At 40.3% G+C, this 12,427-nt stretch overlaps 1 protein-coding gene across 3 annotated transcripts in view; it reads left to right on the top strand.

Moving 5' to 3' along the window:
• The window catches only part of LOC135698143 (uncharacterized), a 160,284-nt gene that overhangs the window by 38,497 nt on the left and 109,360 nt on the right, over window positions 1–12,427 (top strand). Inside the window, exons 3-4 of one of the 3 annotated variants that reach the window (XM_065218037.1) lie at window positions 7,502–7,586; window positions 8,188–8,277. The gene's annotated coding sequence lies outside the window, so the exon portion shown is untranslated. Of the gene's footprint in view, window positions 1–7,501; window positions 7,587–8,103; window positions 8,278–12,427 lie in introns of all 3 variants that reach the window. The other 2 variants (XM_065218035.1, XM_065218038.1) reach the window with 2 other exon arrangements.

Below are 12,427 nucleotides of genomic sequence, written 5' to 3'. Positions count from 1 at the left end.
GACGAAATACGCGTATCTGTCAAATGATAAGCAATTATAACGGAATTTAAAAGAAATAAACCTACCCACTCAAAGCTCTTCATCTGTCTGGTACTTTTTATAATACCCTGCAATAAGACACTTTTGCAGACTAATAAGGTATTTTTCTGTTGATCCTGCCTGATAGACCATCAATACGAATAACATTTTCAATTTGGTGGTTCAAAAATAGTGGCGAACAACTAGTTTTGAAAAACTCGCATTCCACAGCAACATCCTATATGGCAGGTCTTCGAGACAAAAGATCTACATTCACGGATAGATTAAGCCAAGCTTGTTTTACGAAATTCAACCATATATGTCAAAGGACGGGGCGGACTAACTGACCAGAGCAGCCAAATAAAAATGTTCATGAAAATACGTATTTCTCAACAAATGTGCGTGCTCTAAAATATTTGCTTTCTTGCATCGAATCAGCCAGGTCAATTCGACAAAATTTAATCATTTTTCTTAAAAGGTGAAGGTTAATTTCAACTTGGAAGTGAAGCCAGATTAAAGTTACAATAAAAATACGTACTTTCGTGAACTTAAACTAGTTTTTCTCAAAATTTATGCTTGATCCAAAAAATCTATTTTCACGCATCGATTCAGCCAAAAGCAAAATTTAATCATGTTTCTCAAAGGATAGGGTAGAAAAAGAAATCGGCAGAGCAGCCAATCAAAAATTTCCATGAAAATACGTACTTTCGTGAATTCAAACTCGTTCTTTTTTTTTTAACAATTGTGCCTAATACAAAAAATCTACTTGAACGCGTCAATTCAGGTCTATTCTACAAAATTCAATCACATTTTTCATGGAGCAGGATAGAAAACCTACTCAGTAGAGCAGCCGAATAAAAAAGTCCATGAAACTACGTATTTTTGTGAACATAAACCGTATCTCTTAACAAGCTGGACTACCGGAAAATATCTTACATGTATTCAAAGAACCCGATCACAATTTGTACCACCACAAAGTCCGACCTTAGCTTTTCTCCTAAACACGATCATGGATGACAATACCTAACCTACTTTCGATTTTGCATATGTATCGATAACGGAGGATTTTTACGACACCACCAGACGAATTAAAACGGCAGCAACCAAATGACAGACATAATAGCAACAACTCTGGTAAAACAACAACTCTGATTTTAGGAGACGCCCATAGAGCTCCCACCGCCCCGTAACGTGGGTAGATCACCTTTTCGGGGTACGTTACGGGATGTAAGATCTACCACCGATTCCTAGTCCTGACTACTTCAAACTAGAGGAACAGGATTTTCAGTAATCCAAGGAACACATCTTAGTCCTTGTTACTTTTTATGCCTTGTTGATAGTGACAAGACTCGGCTTTGTCTACCGAGGATGATCTTGAAACAAGGAAAAAAAAATGAGTTAGTTGTCTTCATCTATGTGATTCCTATGTGATCTTCTATTCGTTGTTCCCTAGTTTGAAGCGATTAATACTAGGGTTCTGATGCATGGTCATTATCGGTGTTATACCTTAAATTTGTTACTATGGAATCCAATTTTGACTGATAAAGGGGCGGCGCCTTTGGAGGGTGTTTCAACACTCCGAAGGGTATAAATAGCGGGACCTTTCAATTAGAGTCGGATCCTTGCGATAAATGCAAGAGTGGCAACTGTAAAAAAAAATCGAATACTTATCATTTCTCAATAGTGATGGAGTAATACGACATGCACTAAACTAATGACACGGGATATACTACAATAGATCAATTTACTGGTCGCAGTAGTGTTAGGTCCCGAACAGAGGAAAAGAGTTCCTACCCCATTTAAAACTCTGTAACAATAGTATGAACTTCATTGCAAACTTTGTAACAAGGAGAACCCCCTTCCGGAGCCTTCAGCTTTTTTTTAAAGATTGTTGGCCTTGAAACCTCAATACCAGAACTGATAAATCCAGCTCCGTCCGATTAAATATAGTAGAACACAATTATTGATCCTGGAAATTCCTAAAGGTTTTCTGACTCACACTCATATACACGATCTATTATGGCTTTGTTAATCAGAAAAAAAGCAACACCGAGCTCCACCGAGATTGCCTGCAATGAATGGAACCACTAGCATGACAGAATGGCTGAAGCTGAGCTGAGACTTGCTTTTGTGATCAACCTTCCGTGTCATTTCCTTACAATGGAAATCAGCCGGAGAGGATGCATCAGCAGCAGCAGCTTGCACTGAATGTGGGTCGACCCGGTGTGTGTAGTGCAGAATTCAAGCTGAAGAATGCATTAGGTCCTAAGTCACATTGACAGATTCTCTACGTCGACTTTCTCTTTGCAGCTATTTTCAGCACACAGGTCGATGAAAGAAGCTATCATCTAGCTTCCAATACGACAAACACGACAAGAAACGGTCCTGCATCCAAGTTAGTAACGAAAGAGAAAGTCGATCAATGTTACTTAGGACCTAATGCAATGTTCAGCTTGAATTTTTCAAGAGCAGCCTGAACGTGTAGAAGAGGAAGGCATCTTGTGATGCACAGTTTAAATGCCATTTTTCCACAGCTCCCGTCGAGCTGCTTGAAGGCGCAGCACCATCAGTTCGCTTCAATTATTCCCAAGGTCGTAGGGGCGTCGTCGTCGTCGTCGTCCGCAGCAGAAGAGTTGCATATCCTCCTCAGTGCTTGAGTGCGATGAATAGGCTGGATGGCTCGACCGGCTGCTGCACGAGATGACTGAATGTACCTTCGAAAATCTAGGCCAAGTCGAGGCCAAGCACAGAATAAAGTGTCGGGTTGAATTATCCTTTCTTGTTTGAGTAGATCACTCTACCACACGACAGATAGGAAAACAGGGGCCACATTATGCAACCAATACGAAACGACTTTTTCATACCAGCGTTTGATTCGAAAAACGCTTCGTTTCGATTTCTCCCAGGTTGATGTTGAATTTGGAATACGGTTTTGAATGTGGTTCAAACGTGTAAAATACGTTTTAATCATATTGACTGTAAGATCTTGTTTGTTCAATTGCAGTAAATCACAACTGCGCATGATTGGTTTGGATTTAATCAACAGAGCGTAATTTGGCAATCAAGCAAAAAAAAAACATCCAACACTGACATATGTATGTCTGAAAGCGGTATGCTTCAACCAAAGCTACTGTAGGTACATCATCAAAGAAACTGTCAACACACCAAACATAGAAAAGACGAACGACGCAAACGAGGCAAACAGAACGCGATAGAACTTACTTGAACCGAATGAATCTTTTTATCCGGACTTGGATAGCATACGTGTATGTATATTCATCGTCGTATTCGCTTTATTAGACTCTTTTGGAATGTCATCTGGTATCACTATATAAATGCGACTATGCTCGGGTCAGTTTTTCGCTTCTTCGGCAATATTTTCAGTACCAAGTTTGTGCTATTTATATACTTATTGATTAATCTATTCCATTCAACTTATTAATCTATTTCATTCAACTCATTTATAGCAAAAAAAGCGCAAGAGGTGGGATCTATACATAACATATGTCAAGTTATATATAATTGACTGGCGCAACTAATGTATGGCTATAACGCAACTACTGTTTTGAAGATGTTCTAAATGAATTCAATCCTTCCAACGAATGGCATTTGTTAATTTTTCCATTATCATTATTAGTTTTTTGTGCGAATAAAGTGTATCAACTGAGATTCCGTACTCAAAAACTTTGGTGCGGTTGAAAATTTATGGTGAATCTTTACATTCTACTTCTCAAAAACTCATTGACTCTTAGAAAAAGCTTTTTGCAATAAATTGAATTGCACAAAAATATCTGTATAAAATACCCCAATTTCGAAAGCATCTTATTTTTAGCAAAACAAATAGAATTTCAACCTTTATTTTTAATTATAATACTTCTACATAACGTGAATGAGATGATGAAAGTACAACTGCTAGTTTTTTTTTTCATTCTATATTAAAGTTATAATTCGGTATTGCAACTCTCAATTACTTGTTATAACACATTTATAACTGATTGTATTTGATGAAAACTTCCTAGCCTAAATGTTTTCTCAAACAACTCGGGAGTTCCGCAAGGCAGTAACCTAGGACCGCTACTGGTTTCGATCTTTTTAAACGACGTCGGCTTTCTGATACCATCAGGATGTCGCGTTTTCTATGCCGACGATACGAAAATCTAGAAATTTTATTAAAAGTCTCTCGGACTTCTGGGATCTCCAGAATATGTTAGGTATTTTTGCTGACTGGTGCTCAAGAAATTTTATAAGTCTAAGCATCGAAAAATGAAACATTATTTCCTATCACCGAAAAATCGAACCAATCGTGTTTGACTATGTTCTCTACGGACCCTGGTCTTGCTCGTGTAGAGCACATAAAGGAAGTCAACGTTTCCTTGGACTGCAGACTCACTTTCAGAATCCACTACAATGATACAATCTCCATAGCTAATCGACAATTGGGCTTTATTTTTGAGTTCCGTGATCCACTATGCCTCAGGCCACTCTACTGCTCGCTTGTGCGATTCTAATTGGAGTCAAGTTTAGTTGTTTGCTGCCCTTTACATGCTAGCTGGATGATTAGAATTGAATCCGTTCAACGCAAGTTTGTGAGATATGCTCTTCGTTTTCTCAACTGGCGTGTCCCAACGAACTTACCACCGTACGAGGAGCGTTGTCGTCTCCTGAGAATCGAACCATAACAGGTGAGACGGACGGTCGCTCAAGCTATGTTCGTTGGAAAGCTGCTTACGAGTGGCATTGACTGTCCAACACAGCTGGCGGCCTCTTCGTCAACGCGACTTTATGTTTTTTCGCCAGTCAATGTTTTTCGTAAGATCGTACGCAATGTCAACCGAGCGAGTAGAAGATCAACCATTGGTAATAGAAATATTGGTTGGCAAATGCTCACTACCGTAAGGATCTTGGATTACTTTCCACGAGCAATCCAACGATAGTGAACTCGAACAAAGTTAGAGGTCTAATCTGCTTACTCTTGCTGAAGGTTTGGCTACTCGTGTTGCTACCCTGGTGTTCAGAATTGTCATTTTGAAGATGTCGCACATGTCGTATATCAGGGTTAAGCGGATGTCGTCGCACAGTTCCCCCCAGCCTGTACCGTGAGAGATAAAATCTTCCAAGATCAACCGTGGCTCCAGCTAAGAATGAAACTTTTACGAGCAATCTCAGTTCTGAGGAATTTACCTCGAATGTTAACCTGAAATGCAACAACTTCAATGCCTGTTATCGAAGGTAGATCGATTCTGTAAAATGAATGGAGCTTTTTGATCCCGAGAAGCACCTCTCCATACGAATCTGTGCGGTATATCTGGCAATGCTGCATGCAAATCAACATAACAAGAGGAGGCAAGATTTGTTCGGTCCTTTTCGCAACAGAAAAAGCTTTTCGATATTATGAAATCATCAGATATGATGATATGTTGTTGAATAAAGCTACAAGAAGAGGTTTTAAAGTATGTGTTTGACACATAAAACCTATCAATGTTGCCTTCAGCGAATCATAATCAGTGATGGTCGGTGAGTAAACAACAGTAGGTTCGAGTTGTAAAGCTCTCATCTGCTTTTAGGTGATAATATTAAATTTGAAAGTCACAAGAGTAGAGGCCCGAAACGCCAAGTGAATTAGATATAATAAGATCCTTAATGCATAACTAAAGAAGTCACAGATTCAACTATTCTTATTGCAATCAGTTATGCTTAAGTACATCATTATCCCTTTCAATGAGCCTCTACATATTATCAACACTAATGACAGAACCTCTCCACGATTCGTCCCCATGCGACGCAAATGGATCCACATCGCAATGACAGCAACCCCTTCCCGAACAATAGAAAACCGATCCCTATATTATCCTTTCTAATTGAATGTGTGCTCGAGTTCGTTATCAACCTGTTCCAAAAGCCGCTCACACTTCACAGCCCTTGACGACGGCTTGCATATGAATCAGTCAAGCATTACCCATTTATTTTCCACTATGATACACCTCGAGTCGACAGTTGGTGCCAAAAGCTGCCAACGCAACCAAAAATCAACCACTGTTTCCCCTTTCCTTGAACCTCAAAAACCAAGAGGAGCGTAAATTTTCCAGGTTGGACGTCCCGTCAAACAGCAGTTGATGGGCAAATTATGCCTGCTCAGCTGTTTGAAAGTTGGAGATTATTTAGAATTCTGCACCCGGCAATATAGGCACCTAGTTGCCATCAATTTCGAGCGGATGCTGTGCTGTGAGCTGATCTAATGGCACAAGTGTCATTTGTGGTTTGGCAGTGAAGGGGCTATACTAAATCAAACGGTATAGCAGAGCGATGTGGTGCGGATTTTTTTCGTTGGCACCTTTCAATTAAACCGTCATGGAAGAGGAATACGAAGGGACCGGTTTCGGGAATGGTTAGTATTCATAGCACCGTACATCCTCTGGTTACGGTTCGCGGTATGTTACTGGCTACCGCCGCTGGGGAGTATGAGGTGGTGGAATTCCACTTTATTATTTGTACTGACTTCAATCTCCAATATCCAATCAAAAGTAGCTAAGTTGCTCGGAGCAAGGCAATAGTTTGTATTCGGTTGTTACTTTCCAGCTCAGAGAATACGTTCCAACTTTTGGATGTTGGAAGTTGCACTCTCTTTGGCCTTGAGCGACGGCATAGGAGTAAAGTATCCTGTAAGATTTGCTTCATAAAATAATCTTCGATTCCTTGCGTGTTCTCTGGAGCTGCAATCTGTTTTCTGTTCCTTCAGTTGTAGAACGCTGTTCGTGTACTACGTTTTAGTATGTTGTTACAGTACTAGACATAAGTGTAGAAGATCGATATTTTTTTCTCTGTCTCGGAAAAGTTCAAGGTGCTGTAACTTTTGTGCATGAGCATAAAAATTACTGAAATCTTGGCTGCAGGTAAAGCAAATATGCAAAATTAATCGGTGTAGTTTTGGGTCTGATAAACCAAGTCAAATACATCTTTTGTTTAGTTCCCTCTTCTTAAGTCGCTTGTTTGGTAAGGTTCAACGGTCTTAATACAACTTTACGGAGTCGGCATTCTTTAAGGACAATAGTACAATAACAATAAAATAAAGGAGAAAAATTCGAACCAGTTTCGTTATTCTGATGTTTCCTGATTGGTGAAAGATCCTTTTTCAAAACTACAACAGTTCTAAAGTTACAATTAGCTAATTTGTTTTCACCATTCAGAGTACTTTCCATTCGCAGTAAGACATGGTATAGAGAAGCTACCTCAGATAACCAAATTATTGGATGGAATCATAAAAGTTTGACATCGAATCTAAAAACCTGATGCATCGTCAACAAAATGTCAAATACATTAGCACAAAAAGAGCACGATTATGAAACTTTCCAGCATATAAATGACGTCACTGTTGAAACCTTTGCAAATGCACTATTATACCTATCACCCTTTAGATAAACATCAACTCATGTCAGACCATAGAAAAATCTCACACCTCTCATTCTTTCCCTGTATATATTTTTAGTAAAACCCGCCAATTCATGAGATGCTGTTGCAGTAATAGATCGTCATGTTCAGTTCTGTTCAACTCCTGCATACACCTTGAACCTGTAAGTGATTCTTGTTTTCAATCCATCAAAGACTTCAGAACAAACAAAAAAAAGCAAGACCAACACCGAAAACCATCATGAGAAAATAGCGAGTAGAAAAAGGCAAAGTCATCATCGATGTCGTTTCAGTGTGTTTGACCTTCATAGTCATTACAACTATCTGTTTTGTCTTCGTAGAGAAAAAAAAATAATAAGAATACAAAACCGACATGCTGCATTCTGATCATTAAAGAAAATGTTTTTCTGTTTCTTTCTTTCTTTCCTTCGTGCTTTCCCATGTTCATCTCGTTGTGAAACGTAAAACAATATAAATATAAAAAAAACAATCATCACATCCCAACAACTGCCTTGATCGTGTGTTCATCATGTTCTGCGTTCGCGTGACTTGTGTACAAACAAAACCTGTCTTTCACGCCTATCACTACTTCTACTACTACTACTACTACTACTGTCTTCGGTATTTTGAACGTACGTGTATGTGTATCTACGCTATTGTTCGTATCATGCTTGTTAACAGATTAATCAGCTGACATTAGTGCCGCAATTGTTTGAAAAGTAGCCTAGTAGTAGAGGACCGTTAATAGCGTAACCGTATTTTCAGCTCATCGCCATTCAGCATCATCATAGTCAACAGCTGTGGCTCCATCATCACAAGCCTACATAGCCACTAGAGCATCCATCTCAGATCCTTGTTAGTAACTATTGAAATTGATTCACTCACACACATAACACTGTAACTATAAGATTCGACGTATGTTATTCATTGAACAATCCTGCTCCATGTGTTTCCTCCGGACAAAAGTGTTGTTTTTAGGATTAGGATAATTATTCATGCATATGTAGTAGTTGCTGTCGTTTGTGCGTGTGAGTTTGTGTGAGATTCGAGATTTGACATATTTGATGATTACGTTTCAGTTTTGAGTTTTAAAAAATACATTATTTTAATCCAGTAACTAGTTAGTAATCATTACGCATTGTAAGTTTTATAGTGGTTTTAAAACATTCTACAAGTTTACATCATAGCTTTCATAGCTCTCATCAAACCAAAATTGTTACTTGGGACGTCGTCAGGGTTTAATAAAGTTCTTAAGTGCCCAGTTGTTTGCATTATGGTAAAAATTGGACACTAAACGACTGAATTTATTCTCTGTCGATTATGTACATACTCCTATTTTCATCCCCTCAATCGGGGGAAGGATTACCCATACAGGTAAAATGTATACAAAGTCCACTTTCCTCAAAACCGCGAATATGACTAATAGCAATCGACAATCAGTGAAAAATCATATGAAAGAAATCGTTTCAATAAAGGTAAATCAGGTTACTTATTATTTGTTGAAAGTAAGCAACTTAAGAAAAAAGGGAATCGTTGAGATCAGTTTTTAAAGGATTTTACATTGAAGCTGATACGTACGTACAATTGTACGAATATAACATCTTTTATATATTCGTTGCCAAATAGTGAATTAGTTGGACATGCCTCTCTTCAATTTGAATGAAACTTTGCATATATGTTGGTTGCCACATAAAATAACCTTTTTAAAAAGTTGCCCTTTTTCCGGAAAATAAGTCAAAGTTTTTACACCCAATTTGTGACAAATAGATTTTGCTCTGCCTGGTCTAACCACCTTGCTCGTTGTGCTCCTCTGCGTCTTGTACCGGCCGGATTCGAGGCAAACACCATTTTTGCCCGGCATTCTTACAACGTGTCCCGCCCATCGTACCCGTCCAGCTTCCGTGACTTTCTGGGTTCGCCATAGAGTTGCGCCAGCTCGTGGTTCATCCTTCTCCTCCATACACCGTTCTCGAAAAACCCCGCCAAAGAACTCGTCGTTCGAAAACACTCAGTCCTCCTCGAGCAACATCCACGTCTCGTGCCCGTAGAGATCTACTGGTCTTATCAGCGTCTTGTACATGGTATATTTAGTACGTGTGTGAAGTTTACCGACCTCCAGGTCGAATTTCTCTGCTGCAGTTGTTATCCGACATCACCAATGATCCGAGGTACACAACTTCATCCACCACCTAGAACTCATCTCCGTCAATTGTCACGCTTCTGCCTATGCGAGCCCTATCCCGCTCGGTTTCGCCAGCATACAGATATTTTGTCTTCAATGAATCCCCCTTAATCCAACCTTCTCTGCTTCACGTTTCAGCCTGGTGTATTGCTCCACTATGGCCCGAAACGTTCTTCCGACAATGTCCACGTCGTCAGCGAAGCAGAAGAACTGGCTGGACTTATTGATGATCGTGCCTCGCATGTTAAAGCCCGCACGTTTCATAACACCTTCTAGCACAATATTGGACAGAAGGCAGCAATCCGAGTAGCACACTTTCATCACAATAAGTTACAGCAATTTGTTTATGACTGAAATAAGTCGTATATAAGTTTCTACAATTGATTTGTGACAAGCGTGCTACTAGGGAAAGACCATTGCCTTGTCGAAGTCCTTTGAGAGTTTCAAATGGGTCCGATAACGCACCCGATATCTTCACGCAACACTTTACACCATCCATCGTAGCCCTGATCAGTCTGGTCAGCTTTCCGAGAAAACCGTTCTCGTCCATAATCTCTCATTGCTCTTCACGGTCAATATTATCATAAGCGCCCTTGAAATCGATGAATAGGTTTTTTTTTCCTTTGAATTGTTTTTCGTCGATCTTGTTTTCCGTGCTGAGCACCAATGCTACCGACGCCAAGGAGACAGCTCCCACACCTGGACCCTACCTATCGACACATCAACTCATGAACCGGGGATCAACGGCCTTACTTCCCGGCGGCGCGGGATTGAACTCAGGCCTGCTGGGGAGAGAGGTAATCACGCTTACTTGTACACCACCGGCCCCGCTTGTCGATGAAAAGGTGGTACGTAGGAACTTGATATTCACGACACTTTTGGAGGACCTGCCGCAACGTAAAGATTTGGTCCGTAGTCAATCGTCCGTCCACAAAACCAGCTTGATAACGTCCAAAAAAATATGCTTGCTAGCGGCGATAGACGGCGAAAGATGATCTGGGAAAGCACTTTGTGGGTCGCGTTGAGAATAGTGATCGCTCGATAGTTCTCACATTCTAGCTTGGTGCCTTTTTTATATATTGGGCATATTACTCTCTCCTTCCACTCCTCCGGTAGCTGTTCTGTATCCCAGATCCGGACTATCAGTCGGTGCAGACAAGTGGCTAACTTCCCGGGCCCATTTGAATAAGTTCCGCTCCGATACCATCTTTACCTGCTGCTTTGTTGTTCTTAAGCTGCCGGATAGCATCCTTAACTTCTCCTATCGTGGGCGCTGGCATGTCCCCCTCATCCACTGTACCGAAGAAGCCATTCCTCCTGCTGCCTTGGTCCTCTGCCTCTGCGCCAAACAGATGTTCATCGTAGTGCTGCTTACACCTTTCAATCACCTCACGTTCGTCCGTCAAGATACCCCCTTCCTTATCCAGACACATTTCGGCTCGCGGCACAAAGCCTTTGCGGGATGCGTTGAGTTTCTGGTAGAACTTGCACGTTTTGTGAGAACGATAAAGCTGCTGCATTTCTTCGTACTCCAGCTCTTCCAGGTGGCGCATCTTATCCCGGAAAAGATGGTTTTGCTGTCTTCGCTTCTGTTTGTAACGCTCCACATTTTGACGGGTTCCTTGGTGCAGCATCCTCGCCCGCGCTGCGTTCTTCTCGTCCAAAACCGTCCACTCCTCGTCGAACCAATCGTCGATTCCGCTTGATAAACCCAATGCAAACTGGGTCAGGAACCGTAATTAGCAAGACAAAACCTCTAGCGCATTGGGTTTGCATTATATTGAAATGGTGTCTTTGGCAAAGTTTCTCGACTTAACATGCGTCTTCATCTGGCAATGGAAATTAATTCCAATTTTATCCGCATAGATGGTGCTGCGATATTAACTTTCTTATCTCACATGCTAGAGGTTTTGTGTCTTGCGCAAAGTTGTAGAACATTAAAAAATATAAAAATATGCTCGAAAATTCAAAGCTCTAGGTTTTCAAACAACAAAGATATAGTGAATATTGTAAAATTTAACTGAAATTTACGTTTTTTGTACTATTTTCCATACAAACGACAAATCCTTCATTTTTAACGCCGTGTATCTTTTAAGTCGGATAATTTGCAAGTTTCAAGGAAAAGTTCTCAATGTTTTGGGTCGATACAAGCGAAATGTTAGCCAAAATAGTGAAAATTACCATGATTTTCATAATCCGGTTTCTCGAAAAGTAGCAAGTTTTAGCAAAAAGTCATTTACTTTCTGAAATGTACCATTTATCATCAATCAAAGGTGAAAGTTTGCCGGACATATAATTTTATATATTTGAGATATCTGAATTCATAGACTACAATGTTTATTCAAGCAGCGTTCGCCAACGCACGGCTTGCTGGCTGCATGCGATGGAAACGATAGAATATGTCTCTTATGCTTCGCTAACTGCACGTTGGCGAACGCTGTACTAATGTATGCACAAAGCTTCTTCATGTTCATTCTCGAACATGTGTGCTTGTGTGATGAGATATCTAGATTCAAAGTATTTTTTTTTAACTCTAACAACTACCAGTTATCTTGCATTGTCGATTATTGCAACAGCATTTGCACGGGTCCTGGTAATTGCTTTTTCTTGGTCTGAGGAAACTGTTTCTGCACTGTCATCACCGGTTCAGAGGTCAGCTAAAGTCGATGGAATACGGCCTCGATTTTTGCAAGACGACTGAATTGTCGAGAATGCTACTCCCGATATTTTCTGATGGATTTGTTTCGTCGCTCTTGCGCCTCTTCGGATAATAAACCAACCGGAATATCACAATGGCTTATGATTGTCGGGCCATGCACCAAG

This window comes from Ochlerotatus camptorhynchus, unplaced genomic scaffold (assembly GCF_037179485.1).
Source record: "Ochlerotatus camptorhynchus isolate MF236.1 unplaced genomic scaffold, CSIRO-AGI_Acam_v1.1 ptg000082l, whole genome shotgun sequence".
Taxonomy (NCBI): domain Eukaryota; kingdom Metazoa; phylum Arthropoda; class Insecta; order Diptera; family Culicidae; genus Ochlerotatus; species Ochlerotatus camptorhynchus.
This window is presented reverse-complemented; position numbering and strand designations above follow the sequence as displayed.